The sequence below is a fragment of the Delphinus delphis genome, chromosome 14 (assembly GCF_949987515.2).
Source record: "Delphinus delphis chromosome 14, mDelDel1.2, whole genome shotgun sequence".
Taxonomy (NCBI): domain Eukaryota; kingdom Metazoa; phylum Chordata; class Mammalia; order Artiodactyla; family Delphinidae; genus Delphinus; species Delphinus delphis.
Genome location: NC_082696.1, coordinates 18,178,737 through 18,200,727, shown reverse-complemented (window position 1 = coordinate 18,200,727; position 21,991 = coordinate 18,178,737). Strand labels below are relative to the sequence as shown.

The 21,991-nt window shown below is 37.7% G+C and overlaps 1 long non-coding RNA gene across 2 annotated transcripts in view; it reads right to left on the bottom strand.

The window, feature by feature from the left end:
- The window catches only part of LOC132436865 (uncharacterized), a 385,752-nt gene extending 364,262 nt beyond the window's left edge, over window positions 1-21,490 (bottom strand). For both annotated transcript variants that reach the window (XR_009521899.1, XR_011246707.1), the window contains exon 1: window positions 21,390-21,490. This is a non-coding gene — a long non-coding RNA (uncharacterized lncRNA). The remainder of the gene's footprint in view (window positions 1-21,389) is intronic.
- Between the last annotated feature and the right edge of the window lie 501 nt (window positions 21,491-21,991).

Sequence of the window (21,991 nt, the reverse complement as noted above, 5' to 3'; positions counted from 1 at the left end):
CGGTAGCACGTGTGCTATATTTAAGAAAATAACATTCTCTAAATCATTGGGTAAATTATATTTACTAGTGGCACTAATAGAGTTTTTTGGTATCAAATTAGAGTATTCAGGAGTAAATAAGGCACAATAAACCTATTCTCTCTAAACATCAATAAATAATGCTTTTAATTCGCTTGATGACTGGATTTGGCAGGAGAATAGTTGTGTCATGAAACTGACACTCCAAAAAAAAAATCATTATGCCAATAAAAACAAGTAAGAATAAGCCAATAACTGAGCCGCAGAAAGAAAAAAATAAGCCAGGAAGTAGTTTCTGCCGCGAGATGAGAAGCCAAGCTCCTGCCAACGGCCTCAGTGTGAACAGGAGCAATCCTCTCTTGCAAATTGCCATCATTGCAGCTGAATGATATTATCTCCACCTGTGCAACAATTCTTTCCACCAATGGTTTCCATAAGCAGTGTGAAAACTGCATCTAACATCTCCTTAGTAAACAGTGCTAGCGGATGAGATCACACGTCAAACGGAGCGTGTGCTACATTCATTTACCATGAGACCAGGATCATCGACTCACGTTTGGATTCTAACCTGGCCTGATGTTGTCATTCTAAAATGCTGAAGGAACAGCAGCTCTCTCCTCTGAAAGGTGACAATTGTTGCTACTTTCAGTTAACAAATTTCAGATAAAGCATCCCTTTTTTTTCCTTTTTTGTTTCCTGGAATCTATAATGAGAGCATCGCAGGTCATGGGAGAAGAGTAGGAAGAGGCCCCGCCCTGGCAGAGCAGAAGGAGGCTGGTTGGTGGAGACGGGGAGACCTGTTCAGATAGTGAGCTTTGCCTTCCACACACTGACTTACAGGAGAAAATTCACCTCCCTCTCCCAGCCTCAATTTCCTCAACAGCAAAAAGTGAATAATAAAATCTCTCAGGGTTGTTCGCACAATTTAACAAAATATATAAGCATCTAGCACACAGTATAAACACAATGAATAATAGGTACTATTATTAAAATTATCTTGCAAAATGACTCTTGGCCTGTGACATGTAACAGAGACCTCCTTTGTATAAAAGGATTGAAGTCAAGCTGGAGTAGCTCTTGGAAGATGAAATCGTCTGGAGTCTAGAGATGAGCAGGACACCATGGCCTTTACAGGGAGGAGGGATACCTCGACTGCAGTCTCTCTCTCACCCGTTACTCAAAATATTGCAAGAGGAAATGATTACAACAACGTTGTGGCTGTGGAGTCTTCCGGGGAGGCTTACCAACGGGCTCTTCTTACTGCAAACTTCCTGACAGCTCTCCAGCCACCACCATAGTGCTTGCAAACTCTGTGTATGATTCCTTTAAACACAGAGAATGTTATGAGCCTAGAGCAATCGTGTGCCTCCAATGTGAGCACCTAGGCTTATTCATAGACTTGGATGCAAGGAGAAGAAGGACGTTTCTCATTTCCTTTCCAGATTGTTATTGTTACAGTAGCTGTGCCCACCCTCTGACACTGAGGCATAGAATTAATAATTCACAAACAATTTGAGAGAAAAAAACCTTTATCTCACATGCCTCTCAAGTTCAAAAACTAAAAGAGAAATGTAGGGGTATGCAGTTAGAAGCAAAGAACTCTAATTGAAACATGAGCCACAGTCACAACACATTCTTCAGATGAAGAAGCGCAATAATGGGCTCAGTTCTCTGCCCCTCCCTTCCGCCCCAATACTACCCAGGAGGACAGAGTTTAGCACTGCCTCGGGCAGAGAGGAAAATGCAAGAGAAAGGACTGTTTTTCTCTCTTTTACTATCTCTCTTGGTTAATCTCCAAGGGAAAGTTAGCTTCCAGTGGCAGACAGTGAATGAGGCTGCAGAGAGGTTTTATTTCACCTGTTTAAATTAGGCTGAATAAAACTCCTACCAGAAAACCTCCTGGCAATGGATCTACAGCTAAGAGATTGGCAGATCTATCTCCATTCACAGCCAAGCACCTACCCTCCTTCCCCATCCCTCCCCTCTCCTAATGAATGCCCAGGAAATACCTGGGGAAAGGGCTGGGAGATGCCACACAGCTGACTCAAATTTATTTGTTTCAATCAACTCTACGCAAAAACAAACTCATCAAGAAACATGCACTAACCACATCTATAACATACTAGGTCTCACCGCTTTATTCACGCTTTCCCTGACAACACAGATCCTCATCACCAGGAGATACAGTTGGTATCAAATAATTTAGCATGTTGCAATCTTGGCTATGTGCTTCAGTGGAGTAGTTGAGAGCATAGGGTCTGAGCACAGGCAACAAAAGGAAAAATAGATGAATTGGACTTCACCAAAATTAAAAATGTTTGTGCATCAAAGGACATTACCAACACAGTGAAAGGTACCCTTCAGAATGAGGAAAAATATTTGCAAACTACATATCTGATAAAGGATTAATATCCAGGATCTATAAAGAACTCTTACAACTCAATAACAACAGAACAACCCTCTTTAAAAATGGGCAAAAGACTTGAATAGACACTTCTCCAAAGAAGATTTACAAATGGCCAATAAGCACATGAAAATATCCTCAACATCACTAATCATTAGAGAAATGCAAATCAAAGCCATAATAAGATACCAAGAGGATGGCTATTAGGAAAAAAACGTTGGCAAGAATTTGGATAAATTGGAGCCCTTGTGCGCTGCTGGCAGAAATGTAAAATAGAGTAGCCACTATGGAAGACAGTATGGAGGTTCAAAAAATTACACATAGAATTACCACAGATTCCACTTCTAGTATATACCCCAAAGAATTGAAAGCAGGAACTCAAAACAAATATTTGAACCCTCATGTTCACAGCAGCATTATTCACAATAGCCAAAAGATGGAAGCAACACAAGGATCCATTAATGGTTGAATGGATTTAAAAAATGTGGCATATACATACAATGGAATATTATTCAATCTTAAAAAGGAAGGATATTCTGACACATGCTACCACATGGATGAAACTTGAAGATATTTTGCTAAATGAAATAATCTAGACACAAAAGAATGTGTATGATTCCACCCAAATGAGGTACCTAGAATAGCCACACTCATGGAGACAGGAAAAAAGAACAGTGATGACCAGAGTCTGGGAGAGGGAGGAATGGAGAGTTATGATTTAATGGGCATGAAGTTTCAGTTTAGGAACATGAATAAGTTTTGGAGACGAATGGTGGTGATGGCTGTACAAAATGTGGACACACTAAATGCCACTGAACTGTACACTTTTAAACGGTTAAAAACTAAATTTTACAACATGCATATTTTATAATAAAAATAGAAAAATTAAGAAAAATACAGCATAAGGACTGGAGTCAAAGTGCCATGACTGACACCCTAGCTACTCCACACTAGCTGTGGGGCAAATAATTTAGCCTGTCTGGGGGCTTCCAGGAAGATGGCATAAGAGTAAGACGCGGAGATCACCTTCCTCCCCACAGATACACCACGAATACATCTACACGTGGAACAACTCCTACAGAACACCTACTGAAAGCCGGCAGAAGACCTCAGACCTCCCAAAAGGCAAGAAACCCCCCACGTACCTGGTGCGCGAGGAGAGGGGATTGAGGGCGCTGCTTAAAGGAGCTCCAGAGACGGGCGCGAGCCGCGGCTAAAAGCACGGACCCCCAGAAACGGGCAAGAGACGCTAAGGCTGCTGCTGCCGCCACCAAGAAGCCTGTGTGCGAGCACAGGTCACTATCGACAACCCGCTTCCGGGGAGCCTGTGAAGCCCGCCACTGCCAGGGTCCCGGGATCCAGGGACTACTCAACCAGGAGAACGCACGGCGCGCCTCACGCTGGTGCAACGTCTCGCCGGCGCAACGTCACGCCGGCGTAACGTCACGCCCGAGCAACGTCACGCCGGCCTCTGCCGCCGCAGGCCCGCCCCGCACTCCGTGCCCCTCCCTCCCACCGGCCTGACTGAGCCACAGCCCCCGAATCAGCAGCTCCTTTAACCCCGTCCTGTCTGAGCGAAGAACACACGCCCTCCGGCGACCTACAAGCAGAGGCAGGGCCAAATCCAAAGCTGAGCCCGTGGGAGCTGTGAGAACAAATAAGAGAAAGGGAAATCCCTCCCAGCAGCCTCAGAAGCAGCGGATTAAAGCTCCACAATCAACTTGATGTACCCTGCACCTGTGGAATACCTGAATAGACAACCAATCATCCCAAATCGAGGAGGTGGACTTTGAGAGCAAGATTTATGATTTTTTCCCCTTTTCCTTTTTTTGTGAGTGTGTATGTGTATGCTTCTATGTGAGATTTTGTCTCTATAGCTCTGCTTCCACCATTTGTCCTAGGGCTCTATCCGTCCGTTTTTTTTTCTTTGTTTTTTCTTTCTCTTAATAATTATTTTTTTATTTTAATAACTTTATTATATTTTATCTTACTATATTTTATTTTACTATATCTTCTTTCTTTTTTTCCTTCCTTTCCTCCTTCCTCCCTCCCTCCCTCCCTTCATTCTTCCTTCCTTCCTTCTTTCCTTCCTTCCTTCCTTCCTTCTTCTACTAATTCTTTCTTTCTACCTTTTCTCCCTTTTATTCTGAGCCGAGTGGATAAAAGGCTCTTGGTGCTGCAGCCAGGACTCACCAACTTCAGGACACTAGTCCACAAGAGACCTCCCAGCTCCACATAATATCAAACGGCGAAAATCTCCCAGAGATCTCCATCTCAACACCAGCACCCAGCTTCACTCAACGACCAGCAAGCTACAGTGCTGAACATCCTATGCCAAAAACCAAGCAAGACAGCAAAACAACCCCACCCATTAGCAGAGAGGCTACCTAAAATAATAATGTCCACAGACACCCCAAAACACACCACCAGACATGGACCTGTCCACCAGAAACACAAGAAACAGCCTCATCCACCAGAACACAGGAACTAGTCCCCTCCACCAGGAAGCCTACACAACCCACTGAAACATCCTTAGCCACTGGGGACAGACACCAAAAACAACGGGAACTACGAACCTGCAGGCTGTGAAAAGGAGACCCCAAACACAGTAAGATAAGCAAAATGAGAAGACAGAAAAACACACAGCACATGAAGGAGCAAGATAAAAACCCACCAGACCTAACAAATGAAGAGGAAATAGACAATCTACCTGAAAAAGAATTCAGAATAATGATAGTAAAGATGATCCAAAATCTTGGAAATAGAATAGACAAAATGCAAGAAACATTTAACAAGGACCTAGAAGAACTAAAGATGAAACAAACAATGATGAACAACACAATAAATGACATGAAAAATACTCTAGATGGGATCAATAGCAGAATAACTGAGGCAGAAGGACGGGTGAGTGAGCTGGAAGATAAATAGTGGAAATAACTACTGCAGAGCAGAATAAAGAAAAAAGAATGAAAAGAACTGAGGACAATCTCAGAGACCTCTGGGACAACATTAAATGCACTAACATTCAAATTATAGGGGTCCCAAAAGAAGAAGAGAAAAAGAAAGGGACTATGAAAATATTTGAAGAGATTATAGTTGAAAACTTCCCTAATATGGGAAAGGAAATAATTAAACAAGTCCAGGAAGCACAGAGAGTCCCATACAGGATAAATCCAGGAGAAATACACCAAGACACATATTAATCAAACTGTCAAAAATTAAATACAAAGAAAACGTATTAAAAGCAGCAAGGGAAAAACAACAAATTACACACAAGGGAATCCCCATAAGGTTAACCGCTGCTCTTTCAGCAGAAACTCTGCAAGCCAGAAGAGACTGGCAGGACATATTGAAAGTGATGAAGGAGAAAACCCTACAACCAAGATTACTCTACCCAGCAAGGATCTCATTCAGATTTGATGGAGAAATTAAAACCTTTACAGTCAAGCAAAAGCTGAGAGAGTTCAGCACCACCAAACCAGCTCTACAACAACTGCTAAAGGAACTTCTCTAGGCAAGAAACACAAGAGAAGGAAAAGACCTACAATAACGAACCCAAAGCAATTAAGAAAATGGGAATACAAACATACATATTGATAATTACCTTCAATGTAAATGGACTAAATGCTCCCACCAAAAGACACAGATTGGCCAAATGGATACAAAAACAAGACCCATATATTTGCTGTCTACAAGAGACCCACTTCAGACCTAGAGACACATACACACTGAAAGTAAGGGGAGGTAAAAACATATTTCATGCAATGGAAACCAAAAGAAAGCTGGAGTAGCAATACTCATATCAGACAAAGTAGACTTTAAAATAAAGACTATTAGAAGAGACAAAGAAGGACACTACATAACGATCAAGGGATCGATCCAAGAAGAAGACATAACAATTGTAAATATTTATTCACCCAACATAGGAGCACCTCAGTACATAAGGCAAATACTAACAGCCATAAAAGGGGAAATCGACAGTAACACATTCATAGTAGGGGACTTTAACACCCCACTTTCACCAATGAACAGATCATCCAAAATGAAAATAAATAAGGAAACACAAGCTTTAAATGATACATTAAACAAGATGGACTTAATTGATATTCATAGGACATTCCATACAAAAACAACAGAATACACATTTTTCTCAAGTGCTCATGGAACATTCTCCAGGATAGATCATATCCTGGGTCACAAATCAAGCCTTGGTAAATTTAAGAAAATTGAAATTGTATCAAGTATCTTTTCCGACCACAATGCTATGAGACTAGATATCAATTACAGGAAAAGATCTGTAAAACATACAAACACATGGAGGCTAAACAATACACTACTTAATAACGAAGTGATCACTGAAGAAATCGAAGAGGAAATCAAAAAACACCTAGAAACAAATGACAATGGAGACACGACGACCCAAAACGTATGGGAAGCAGCAAAAGCAGTTCTAAGAGGGAAGTTTATAGCAATACAATCCTACCTTAAGAAACAGGAAACATCTCCAATAAACAACCTAACCTTGCACCTAAAGCAATTGGAGAGAGAAGAACAAAAATATCCCAAAGTTAGCAGAAGGAAAGAAATCATAAAAATCAGATCAGAAATAAATGAAAAAGAAATGAAGGAAACGACAGCAAAGATCAATAAAACTAAAAGCTGGTTCTTTGAGAAGATAAACAAAATTGATAAACCATTAGCCAGACTCATCAAGAAAAAAAGGGAGAAGATTCAAATCAATAGAATTAGAAATGAAAAAGGAGAAGTCACAACTGACACTGCAGAAATACAAAAGATCATGAGAGATTACTACAAGCAACTCTATACCAATAAAATGGACAACCTGGGAGAAATGGACAAATTCTTAAAAATGCACAACCTGCCAAGACTGAACCAGGAAGAAACAGAAAATATGAACAGACCAATCACAAGCACTGAAATTGAAACTGTGATTAAAAATCTTCCAACAAACAAAAGCCCAGGACCAGATGGCTTCACAGGTGAATTCTATCAAACATTTAGAGAAGACCTAACACCTATCCTTCTCAAACTCTTCCAAAATATAGCAGAGGGAGGAACACTCCCAAACACATTCTACGAGGCCACCATCACCCTGATACCAAAACCAGAGAAGGATGTCACAAAGAAGGAAAACTACAGGCCAATATCACTGATGAACATAGATGCAAAATTCCTCAACAAAATACTAGCAAACAGAATCCAACAGCACATTAAAAGGATCATACACCACGATCAAGTGGGGTTTATTCCAGGAATGCAAGGATTCTTCAATATACGCAAATCATTCAACGTGGCACACCATATTAACAAATTGAAGGAGAAAAACCATATGATCATCTCAATAGATGCAGAGAAAGCTTTTGACAAAATTCAACACCAATTTATGATAAAAACCCTGCAGAAAGTAGGCATAGAGGGAACTTTCCTCAACATAATAAAGGCCATATATGACAAACCCACAGCCAACATCGTCCTCAATGGTGAAAAACTAAAAGCATTACCACTAAGATCAGGAACAAGACAAGGTTGCTCTTATTCAACATAGTTTTGGAAGTTTTAGCCACAGCAATCAGAGAAGAAAAGGAAATAAAAGGAATCCAAATCGGAAAAGAAGAAGTAAAGCTGTCACTGTTTGCAGATGACATGATATTATACATAGAGAATCCTAATGATGCTACCAGAAAACTACTAGAGCTAATCAATGAACTTGGTAAAGTATCAGGATACAAAATTAATGCACAGAAATTTCTAGCATTCCTATACACTAATGATGAAAAATCTGAAAGTGATATTAAGAAAACACTCCCATTTACCATTGCAACATAAAAAATAAAATATCTAGGAATAAACCTACCTAAGGAGACAAAAGACCTGTATGCAGAAAATTATAAGACACTGATAAAAGAAATTAAAGTTGATACAAATAGATGGAGAGATATACCATGTTCTTGGATTGGAAGAATCAACATTGTGAAAATGACTCTACTACCCAAAGCAATCTACAGGTTCAATGCAATCCCTATCAAACTACCACTGGCATTTTTCACAGAACTAGAAGAAAAATCTCACAATTTGTATGGAAACACAAAACACCCCGAATAGCCAAAGCAATTCTGAGAACGAAAAACAGAGCTGGAGGAATCAGGCTCCCTGACATGAGACTATAATACAAAGCTACAGTAATCAAGACAGTATGGTACTGGCACAAAAACAACTATAGATGAATGGAACAGGATAGAAAGCCCAGAGATAAACCCACACACATATGGTCACCTTATCTTTGATAAAGGAGGCAGGAATGTACAGTGGAGAAAGGACAGCCTCTTCAATAAGTGGTGCTGGGAAAACTGGACAGGTGCATGTAAAAGTATGAGATTGGATCACTCCCTAACACCATACACAAAAATAAACTCAAAATGGATTAAAGACCTAAATGTAAGGCCAGACACTATCAAACTCTTAGAGGAAAACGTAGGCAGAATACTCTATGACATAAATCACAGCAAGATCCTTTTTGACCCACCTCCTAGAGAAATGGAAATAAAAACAAAAATAAACAAATGGAACCTAATGAAACTTCAATGCTTTTGCACAGCAAAGGAAACCATAAACAAGACCAAAAGACAACCTTCAGAATGAGAGAAAATATTTGCAAATGAAGCAACTGACAAAGGATTAATCTCCAAAATTTATAAGCAGCTCATGCAGCTTAATAACAAAAAAACAAACAACCCAATCCAAAAATGGGCAGAAGACCTAAATAGACATTTCTCCAAAGAAGATGTACAGACTGCCAACAAACACATGAAAGAATGCTCAACATCACTAATCATTAGAGAAATGCAAATCAAAACTACAATGAGATATCATCTCACACCAGTCAGAATGGCCATCATCAAAAAATCTAGAAACAATGAATGCTGGAGAGGGTGTGGTGAAAAGGGAACCCTCTTGCACTGTTGGTGGGAATGTAAATTGATACAGCCACTGTGGAGAACATTATGGAGGTTCTTTAAAAAACTACAAATAGAACTACCACATGACCCAGCAATCCCACTACTGGGCATATACCCTGAGAAAACCATAATTCAAAAAGAGTCATGTACCAAAATGTTCATTGCAGCTCTGTTTACAATAGCCCGGGATGGAAACAACCTAAATGTCCATCATCGGATGAATGGATAAAGAAGATATAGCACATATATACAATGGAATATTACTCAGCCATAAAAAGAAATGCAATTGAGCTATTTGTAATGAGGTGGATAGACCTAGAGTCTGTCATACAGAGTGAAGTAAGTCAGAAAGAGAGAGACAAATACCGTATGCTAACACATATATATGGAATTGAAGGAAAAAAACATGTCATGAAGAACCTAGGGGTAAGACAGGAATAAAGACACAGACTTACTAGAGAATGGACTTGAGGACTTCGGGAGGGGGAAGGGTAAGCTGTGACAAAGTGAGAGAGTGGCATCAACATATATACACTACCAAACGTAAAATAGATAGCTAGTGGAAAGCAGCAACATAGCACAGGGAGATCAGCTCGGTGGTTTGTGACCACCTAGAGGGGTGGGATAGGGAGGGTGGGAGGGAGACGCAAGAGGGCAGAGATATGGGAACATATGTATATATATAACTGATTCATTTTGTTGTAAAGCAGAAACTAACATACCATTGCAAAGCAATTATATTCCAATAAAGATGTTAAAAAAATTAGCCTGTGACTCAATTCTCTCTACTGTAAAATGGGATAATCAGAGTGCCTAAGTCATAAGGTTATTGTGAAGTCTGTGGCAGATGAGAAAAAAAGAAAATCCTGGCACATAATGAGTGCACAAAACATGTTAGCTCTTGTTATTGTTTCTTTGGTATATGTGCTAAAAACTCCTTGATGCCATGGACAAATACTTCTTCCTTTTCTGCATCCCCCATAGAGCATGTTATATATACTATTAAATACTTATTGACTGATTTATGTATTTATAGACAAAGATGAAGCTATTGACTCTCTATCAGTGGTTGTTTTTCCAACAGAATATAAATTCATATTGATCCATTCATTTTCTTGAATAAGCCTCTTTGAATCAAAGATATTTATTTACAGACAGCTGGCTAAAGCTGGGGTATTATCTTGAAAAGGACATAATGCACATGTTCCAAGGCCAAGGGAATCATGAGGTCTTCCCCCTCGCTATTATGTTATTCTAACCAACCTATAGAACCAGCCACAGAGTACAAAACCACGTAATTGTTTGGGACACCACCATCTAAAGAAAGATTCAAAGTACGTTAAATAGATGGTAAAAACCCTGAGCCCCAGAAGCTGGTACCTTCTTAAATCTTTCCACATCACTGACAAGAGATTGAGGTTTGAAGGACATTCAGACCACTATTAATAAACTCTGGCCCAGGTGAGGTTTAAGACCCCTATTAAATGTTTTTTTCTCATTATAACAGTTTAATTAATTAGACTGATTTCTCTTTTTTTTGTAATAACATTGATATACAGTATTATGTATGTCACAGGAATACAGAACCATTTTCAGGGATAACTGAAGACCCCTATTAAATTTAAAGGTAAGTGTATCCGAGGATGCTGTTGGTCTCAAGTTGATGGCAGGAACAGGGCATTTGCTAATTCTCTCCATTTCAAACAAAACTATTTTAAAATAAAAGCTTCTCCTCCCCCACCCCAAAATGCTATAATAAAATATTAACATCCATTCTCATAAATAACAGGTGATTTCTGAAATGTACACCATTTTCACAAGCATTTCCTAAGGTGGGTTTTTCAAAACCATGGCTGATGCTGGTTTCTAAAGTGATCTTCTATCGGACTGACAAATTCATTTAACGGTTTATTTCTCCAGCAGCTTGAGTGACTATTTCCCCTAGATATCTTTTGCAGAGCCCATACCCTAAAGCTTCATAATTCCATTAAATCAGTGCACAGCTGGGCAATTCTTTCTTTGCTCACATTATAGTGATCCCTGGGGAATTTATGTAAATCTGCGGAAATTCATTTTCAAGTCTGTACTCTGAAAAGGAGGATGCATCCTCATAAGCAAGCTAAAAGCAACATGTTGGAGAGCTAAACTAAACGTTCCATCAGGAAAACAAAACCATTTGCTTTCATGTATAGGCTTTACCTAAATGCCACCAAAATTATAAGACAAAAGATTTTTATGGGGCTTCCCTGGTGGCGCAGGGGTTGAGAGTCCGCCTGCTGATGCAGGGGACACGGGTTCGTGCCCCGGTCTGGGAAGATCCCACATGCTACGGAGAGGCTGGGCCCATGAGTCATGGCCGCTGAGCCTGCGTGTCCGGAGCCTGTGCTCCGCAACGGGAGAGGCCGCAACAACAATGAGAGGCCCGCGTACCGCAAAAAAAAAAAAAAAAAAAAAAAAAAATTTATGTAGTCCAAATAGATACCAAGGAAAGTGTAGCTGAGCAACTATTGCAGGGCACAGCCTCCTTTCTGGTACCACCACTTAATTTCACTTTGGGCGATGCTATGGGAATGGGTTCAGCCTTAGAATTCATGGGCCCTCAGGAAAGATTTCTCATACAAGGGTAAAAAGACATGAACTCCCCTAGTCCTTCAAAGAGCACCAAAGTCAACCGCAAGAAACCCTGATAAGACCAGAGAGTCTGAAAATTAAAGGACAGATATTGTGAGCTGGAAAGAGGACAGGCCTTATTTACAGTTAGACTTACCTGCATTCCAATCCTTTATTAGCTGAGTAAATCACCTAGACTTCAGGGTCTCAGTTTCTTCCTCTGTACATTAGGGATAATAATTCTTTACAGTTATAAATTTTTAATGAGTTAAACTATGTAAAGCGCTTAACCCAATACCTAGAACATGACTGATGCCCAAATGCCCTCACCTGGACCAAAAGATAAGGTCTGAAAAGATCTAGGCTACAGAAATGAGGAATTCCGCCACTTAAATGTTTTGGGTCCTCAAATAGCTATGGTGCCTTCCCATCTTAGTAGATCTGCTCACCTTTCCTACTGCTGGGAAAGTAAGGCTAAGGGACCATGGGAACATTGACTCAATGTTCACATGTTCACATTGTTCACATTGACTCAATGTACCACATGCCTCTCTTCTTAAGCCATTCCAACATTTACTCTTTTGAGCATAGACCTTCTCATATCTGAAAACTCCAGACTCTGTTATCTCCATCACTGGCCAATTTCTCACATCCCTAACTAACAATATCCCTCATTGCTTTCTTACATATCAACCACAGTCTCTCAGCCTCATGTGTCTTTTTGTCTTTTGTCTCAACTGCTGCTGCATTAACCATTAACCAGCTCTGCATGAGTTTGGAATGATTTGATTCAGGCAGAACCTGGCAATGCCTTACTTGAAGGCCATGCCACGTGCCTCTCATCAACTTAGGACTTTCTTATTGACACTGAGGTGTGAGTGGTCTTGCTTAGTATCCACAGATGCATTCTGGAGTTTCAGGGAAGTCCCAGCCCAGCAGAGCAAACCTTTAGCCAACGGCTGACAAGAAAAATAGATAAATACTTCCCCTTTCTCCTCAACTATCTATAGTCCTGAGATGTCCTTTCACAGGACAGTCCAATGACAGGAAGCAGGCTTAATTAGTGCTACTAGTTCAGCAACACACCTTCCAATTAGCTTTCCCTCCTTCCCTACCTTGGTTCCTTTATACTCATTCTTGCCTCCCTTCAGAAAAACAGTAGCATAAATTCTTGTATCAGGCTCTGCTTTCTGGGATACTCAGGCTAAAACACCTGCCCCTGCTGAGGGGACATGACCTGTACCTGTACCAGGTAACTCTCCCCATTTTGCAGGGGAAGATTGAACAGGGATGAACATCTAACACAAAGGCTGCCAATCTACTGCCTAAGCCAGTAAGCAAGACTCTAGACCTTGTCTGAAAAGATGAGCTACACAAACTGAATTCCTCTCTAGGGAACGGGAAATACAAAATAATAGGTGAAGCTAATTAGCAGACTGTGTCATAAAGAGAGAAGGTAGCAGGGCAGCCATGAGGGTCTAATCGATCCATTCAGCAGGGGAGGGAGGAGGAATTGTATTCATTTATTTGTCATTGTAACCCAGTACCTGGTACAGGGCCTACCACATAGTAGGAGCTTAATATACTTTTTGCTAAATGACAAATAAAACTTTACTCCCACTTTTCTCCTTGAGTTTAACTCCTCTGCACCCAATCCTTTCCTGCAGTCAGGACAAGAATCATCTAGCATTTTCTCAACCGCATCGACACTAGTATCTTCCACTCCCTGTAGCGCACAATAAACCACACCTTAAACCTTGCCATATCTCTTAACTGCTTCCCCTTCAGAAGCCTCTTGAAATGCCTCTCCCTGACCATCACATGTTCTATTCTGTCATCTCACTTCTGGCATGCTCTTTTCCCTCATTGTTCTTCATCACGGTCCTTCATTCCTTTTCTGGCCTTCCTTATTTCATGCCTCTCTACCCAGTCAGCAGCCCGTGGTTAATTATTATAATAAATACTTCTATTCCTGCATTTAACTAATCCTTTTATAGTACACATAAAGGCATAAATGTGCCAGTTCCAACATTAACAGACCACACTGTCTGTTTTCCCCATTCTGTTCCTGATCTAACAAGCACAGCTAGAAAATACCACATCTAACTTCAGCTGGACCTTCCATACAAATGAAATTATAACTTTTTTCTTGCATCCCATGATCTTGCTCATACCACTTTAATAATTTCTCCTTCTGTAGCTCATACCTGGTAAGTGGCAAGACCTCAAGTCTTTTTCATGATTCTCTATGCGTTCATAAATGGAGAGTTGTTTCAAGTTCCTTCCCAATGGACTCAAGGACACCCTGCAAATCAGAGGATGTAGCTAGATGCTAGGCATCCACCTAACTCCATCCAGTAGTATATTCAAGCCTCAGCTAAGACCCAGCCAAGACTCCTGGTTGAGTAATTCAGTGACCTTCCCCACTCACTGTGTTACAAACTTTTTATACATGTTTAACCTTAAAAATAACTCCACAAGGCTCTCATTATCTCAGTTTCCATATGAGGAAACTAAGATCCAAAGAAGGTTGAGTAAATTTCCATAGGCCACAAAGTTAAAAAGTGGCAGAGTTAGTATGAAACCCAAGCTTTCTTATCCCAAACGATGCTCTACTACTTTATAGTAGTCTTTCAAGACTACTATAAAGATACTTAGCAACTTGTTTTTATTCTCAATGACGTCAAAATAATACTAAGCCTTCAGGATTATATCCTTGGATAACCGACAGTATCACTGTTATTGTTACAAACATGTTGCTTCCTTCTTTCTCCATCAACCCCTTCTTAGATGCTACCAATACTTATGAAATCTCTCAGACAATAGCTTTCCTTTCCAGCTCCTAGTCATTATTTTAATTCAGCCCTTTGCCATTATCTTTGATCAATTGGAAAAAAAAAGTGGGCTTCTAATCTGTATTCTCTCATCTCGGTATCTTCTTAACTCAATTCATATTATTCATAATTGCTATCTTTCTCCAACAGTTTTCATCACATCATTTTCTCTTCTACCAGAAAAGTTAATAACTTTTCCTTTTTTGATAAATGTAACATTAAGTGACTCCCCTCCTTCATCAATCCGTCAACCTTAAACTCAGTTTCATCTTTTATGCTATTTTTCACTAGAATTTCACCCTCAAGCCTTATCCTTAAAACACAATGTATGGACTTCCAACTCGAAGAACACTACTTTGTGTTATTTGTTCAACAAGTCTATACTCCTAAAACTATCGAAATGACCAAAGAAAAAATTTTTAAGGGTAAAATATGTATCAGTGTTCGAAAATATTGAGTTTTCCCTTAAAAGTTGGAAAATTTGACAATTTTTATAAACTATGGTCCATGCCAGACCAGATAAAGGGAAACAATGACCACAATTCAAATCAACCGACAGAAGGGTGGAAAAAGTAGTATGTCCAGATAATTTGGATAAGACACAAAGGCTAAAATATATCTGGTTATTGGATAGACTATAGCCCACAATCTTGAAAATATTCTTCTGGATCCAGAAGAAAGTAAGGAAAAACCTCAGGGATATACTATCAGAGAGAGAGAAAGAGCACCATGAGTTGAAGCTGGAGAGGAGAGGAGCAAGAAAAAATAAAATCTGGGGTTACTATGAGGGAAATGCTGGTACTGCGATACTAAGCCTGACTCAGGGTTGGGTGAACAGAATCTAAAAGTCCAACATTAGAATGAGACCCTTGATGCTGAACAAAATGGATGGACCTAGGTCAGTAGCAACCAGGGAATCCAGGCAAACCAAACTCAATCGTCCTTAGAGGAACGTATTTCGATTATAACCCCAAGGATTTCCATAGATTATGAAGTCATCATAAAAACTGAGTAAATCCACAAGGAGAATGTTTACCACAGCAATGAATAAGCAGAAAAAATATACAACATATTTAAAACCGCCCCCATAACTTCAAATTGTAGAATTACCATCTATAAATGGGATGAAGTGAGAATGTAGCATTGACATATATACCCTTCCAAATGTAAAATGGATGGCTAGTGGGAAGCTGCTGCATAGCACGGGGAGATCAGCTCAGGGCTTTGTGACCACCTAGAGGGGTGGGATAGGGAGGGTGGGAGGGAGATGCAAGAGGGAGGGCCTATGGGGATATATGTATACATATAGCTGATTCACTTTGTTGTACAGCAGAAACTAACACAACATTGTGAAGCAATTATACTCCAATAAAGATATTAAAAAAGATAAAATATGAAATAATTCTAAATAAAATACTGAAAGAAATAATAAATTCAAAAAAGGAAACAGCCAAGATGAAATTGTTTTTAAAAGATCAAGCTACTGTTAAAAATACAGTTTTTAGAATGAAAACATAATCATTGCAATTATAAAGTTTCTCTATAAGTAAACTAACAACTTAGATAAAGCTGAAGACAGAATTAGGAAATTAAAAGATTACCCTAAAGGAAGTACACAGAATGAAGCAGACAGAGAAAAGGAAATGCAATATATGAAATTAAAAGATAAATAGACTTGAAGAACTGAATGAGAAGTTCTCATAAAGTAGTAATAGAAAGAATGGAGGAGAGGAAATATTCAAAGACATAATGTTTGAGAATTTTTCAGAACTGATGGAAGATTCTGAAAGATATATGAAAGATATCCATACCTACACATATTGTAGTAAAAGTTCAGAACACCACAGCTTAAGAGATCTAAAAAAGTCATTTCTTCTGCAAAGAAATGATAACTATCTAAAGGCAGGCTTTCAATAGCCACAGTAAAAGCCAGTAGCCATAGAATTATGTCTTCAAGAAATTATTTCAAGAAAATAACTCTCAACCTACTATTTTGTATCCATCAAAATTTCTTCAGGATTAAGAGTGAATTAAACATATTTCAAGCATTTTTAGATGAACAAACTCTGAGAGAAAAACAGTATACTTTCATAAGAAATTTCTGAAAGATACACTTCTGAAAAAAAAAAAATCCCAGAAAGAAGATCTAAGAAGAAAGGTGAGCAGAAATTGGTAAACATATAGATAAATCTATATAAACTGTGTCTTATAAAATAATAAATAAAATGTCTAATTTGGGAAGTTAAATGATAGAACTTAAAGAGTAATAATAGCATGGAAGTCAGAAGAGATGATTGGAATAATTGTTCCAGAACCCTTGTATTGTTCAGAAAGGGGAGGGTATAAATGGTTGATTAAATTTAGTCATTGTTAAGTTAGTGGACACCCCCTTAAAATGTCAAAATTATAAAAGAAAGTAAGTTAGAATATATCATTTCTAATCAGTAGAGTAAGATAATTGGATAATAAAACAAGCAAATTTGAAAGAAAGAAAAAAGGAAAGAAAGAAAAAAAGAAAGAGGGAGAGGGAGGGAGGAAGAAGCATACAAAAAAACAAACAGAAAGTATAAATGAAGATCATAGAAATAAGTAAATATATATCACTAATCACAGTACTTATGTATTGATATATAGACCAAACTTGCCAGTTAAAGACAGAAATTTTAAGGCTAAACATAAAAATTCTACATTAGACACACCTAAAATATAAAGAGAAAATTGTTGAAAGATATGTCCAACAAATAATAGCCCAGAGAAAGCTGGGGAGAGCTATATTAATAATATAAAAAGAGTCTTTAAGATAAAAAAAATTATTAGGAAGAACAAGTGATACTACCTAAAGTTTCAAATTACAGTAAGATTTAACAACTAGGTATGTAATATGGTCCTATCTCAAATTACACAATGCAAAACATTCAAGAACTCCAGAGAAAAATTGATAATCATCATGATAATATAAGAATGAAACACACCTTTTTCAATTATTGATAGTTCAAGCAGAAAAAAGTCTATAAAAATATGAATATTTTGGACTACCAAACTTGATTTAATGAAGACAGATAGATAGATAGATTTCTTCTCAAGCACACAATACATTTATCAAAATTGAATACATTAATCCATAAAGCAAGACTCATCTTACATACAATGTATATGTGTGTGAATATATATATATATGTTCTACATTATACAGAGAGAATATAAATAGTCTGTGTGGCGTGTGTTTTTGTGTACTTGTATATATATTGCATTCTCTAGCCACAAAGCAGTTAAATCAGAAATCATTATTTAAAGAGATGAATTTTTAACATCTTCTCATGAAAAATTTCTAACACATGCAAGAGTAAATGAAGTAGTATATGTTGAATGCTCATGTATCCTTCATCTAGCTTCAATGATTATTCAACTCGTAGTCAATCTTTTATCATCCATACATCCACTCCCATCTGAATTTTTCTGAAGAAAATTCATCCATAAATATTTGTAACTCTATAAAGGAAGGACTTTTTTCTTTAACAGTATGATAATACCATTATATATATTTAAAAATATATAAAATTCCTCAAATATCCAGTCAGTGTTCATATTTCCTTGATTATCTTATACGTTTTCTTAGTTTGTTCAAGTCAGGATCCAAATAAGGATCATACATTGCATTCAATAGATAAATCTGTTAAGTCTCAAGTGGGTATATTATTAAGACCCCATATGATTGAAATTCTAAAACCACACTTCCAAATAACTCATAGACCACAGAAGAAATGATAATGGAACACTGAAAATACTTGTAACTGAACAAAGAGCAAAATACCAACGTAGTGTTACTTTGAAAAGCAATGAAAGCAGTAATTTGAGGAAAACTTTACACTTTAGTGCTTATATTAGAACAAACTGTGGAAATTAATGATTTAAACATCCAACTTAAGAAATTGGGTAGGGGGTAGAATGATAGACTATAAACAGAAAACAGAAGGAAGAAATTTAAAGCAAGAAGGGACTACTGAAGTAGGAAACTAAAATATAACACGGGATCAATGTGATGGAATACATAGCTCCAATTCTTTGACACTCATCCCATTGATAGGAGGGGTCTATTTCCCCTCCCCTTAAATCTTTGTTGTGCAACGACTCTGACCAAGAGTATGGCAGAAGGGATGCTTTGCCAGCTCTACGTCTAGCCTTTAAGAGGACATGCAATTTCCACTTCCCATAGAACATTCTTAGCATTCCAAGCTGCAATGTAAGAAGTATAAATACTCCATTGGAGAGGCCATGTGGAGCAGCCCTGTGATACATGGATAGAGGGAGAAACCTGGCTGAGCTCAGCCCTCTGGTTCTCCTTGCCAAGGCATCAGGCATTTGAGTGAAGCGATCTTGGACTCTCCAGACCAGACCAAGAACCAATAATACCACCAGGTAAACCCAGTCAATACCATGTGACGCAAGAGAATGAGCCAGGAAAACTATCCCTGAATTCCTGACCCACAAATCATGAGATAATAAAATGGTGGTTGTTATAAGCCAATAAATTTTCAAGGTTGTTACACAGCAAAAGATAATGAGAGTAATAATGCCAAAAGTTGGTTCTTTGAAAAGACTAATAAAATTTGTCTCTAATCTCTAGTGATATTTGCCAAGGGAAAAAAAGACATAAAACATTTTTTTTTAATTAAGGAAAAAAAGGGCTTGGATGCTAACTAGACTTATTGTGGTGATCATTTTGCAATATATACAAATATTGAATCATTATGTTGTACACAAGAAAGTAATATAATGTTATATGTCAATTATACCTCAACTGAAAAAAAAAGGACTACGTATCAGACTATATATCGAAGAGGAAACTCTGGATTAAAGCCATCAGGCAGGATGGGGACAATCTGATGCGGTAGAACAAGCAGTTGTTTGAGGTTTGGATTCTTCCACTAATTAACTTTGGGAAAGTTATTTAAATCTATCAGACCTCAGTTTGATAAAAATGAACTAACTAAAGCTCTTTCTATAGTTATAATTCTTTGACATTGTGATTTTTCATATGTTTAGTCTCTTCTATTTATAGGGGCTGTACTTAAGAAATAGTGAATTCAGGGCAAGGAACAAAGTAGAGTTCAGAAGGTAACCAATACTACTTGTTCTCTTTGCTTAAACTGGGGAAAATAATTTGGAGACTAACCTGCCTTTTTTTTTTTTTTTTACAAACTTTCACTATGTCTATTCAAGATCTTTTTGGGCCAATAAAGTCAATAAATATCTGTTGAATTAAATTCACACCAACACACAAAAAGGTTATTTCCCAGAATAAAAGAAATATCACATTAGCTAGTCTGATAGACATAGCCTACGATGAAAGAATTAGTTTTTATCCTTATATATTCTATACAAACACTGTATACTAAATTCTGGTTTTATAAAGATTTTTCAAGACTTTGAGAGTCCTACAAATGGCTCATGCTACAAATATGATGTGAAGCTCAGTTGCATTTAAGTGCTTATCGAAAACATGGCCACCATTTCTACTTTGCTCTACATTTTCAGCAGTAACTTAAAAGTTCTGTAAGACTTAACAATTTATTTGTGTCTTTCTGTTGGTTTTTAACATGGAATTTAGTTAATGATGTTTTGTAGCATGATAAATTTCTGCTGATATTTTGGAATGATTTTGAACCTTATGGATGGAGGGGGTGGAAGGGCCATAGTTCCATCAAAATGTTCTAGCTTGTTACCTTAGAGGAAATAAAAAGCTCTATCATGTTTCCACCTTAGTTTCTGGTGAGGAAGTTTATCAGTTTAAATGCCTTTTTAAATTTCAAAATACTTGTATCTCAATTCTAAAATTTAGTGTACAAAAAAAAAAAAGCTAGACCAATTGACATAATGAACAGGTTATAGGCTGCAATGGAAAGATTAGGCCATCCTAAAAAAGATATCACCAGGATTTTTGAAATTTCATTTTAAATTAGCAAAGCCATTTCCCATATTCAGTTGTTTTCTAATGAGGATAAATATTTGCATGGTAAAATTAAGAAACAGTTATGATTTAATGTATGCAGTATAAACATAAGAAGCATCATACTCACAAATAGATACAGATGACTCTTACTCTGAACATATAAAGACATCTTTAAATAGATATAGCTATATAATATTGACATATTTATGTAAGAGTTCTTTACATTCGTACTACAATTAAGATTAGGACATCAACCTTGACGTTTACCCATTACTATTTCAAAAAATAAAATGAAAAAACCCTAGCCACATGCTTTTTTATTTCCAAGTGTCTTCTTTATCTTTCTGAGCTAGTTCATCTACTACAAGGCATTAATAATTTATTTCTTTCCAAGTTATTTTTAGGGTGCTTTAGCTTTATTAAGCTGTCTACCAAATGCTGAAACATTAAATAATGAGTTTTCTCTTCTATGCCTACCCCATAGATAGGAGATTTCTTGCTTCAAACCTCAGTGCACACATGTAAACACAATTACTCAAAACAAAGCAACAAGTGAGAAGGAGGATTAAAATAAGAACTCAGACATTCTAACTCACAATCCAGCATTCAACCCCCTAGAACTTGCTGTTTTCCTTTGTCCTCTTTGCTGTGAACCAAGATACTTGTTCTTTAGCAGGGTGTTTCTGCTGCAAATCCAGTTGCTACTGCATTATGCAATGAAGTCAGAAGCCTGAGCTTGTGACATCAATATAGGTTGCTATGGTAACTCTTTCCATAAGTATTACAGGTTCATTGTAGGCTCAAAAAAGAGGACTTCAGCAGAGTAGCAAAATAGCTGGCATTATTCAGCCTAAATTACAACAGTAATTGATGCAAAAAATGTCTTATACTAGCTATAGTAAATGCAGATTTTTATATTTATGTCGTTATTGAAAGTCATTTTCTATTTTTTTGAAAGAAATGAAAATTCTTCAATAGAAGTAGCATTGCCACTGACCTTCTGATATAACAGATCTACATGATCCAAGCAGAAGAGAGTCACACTGTAATATAGTTAATTATTCCCCACATTGTGTCATTCCAGAAGTCAAGTAATGTTATACATTATCTGTTATGAATACATTCATAATAGCATGATTCCAATCCAGTTTTCTCATTACAGGCATTATAAAAAGGTCCCACAGAGCTGTTTGTATGA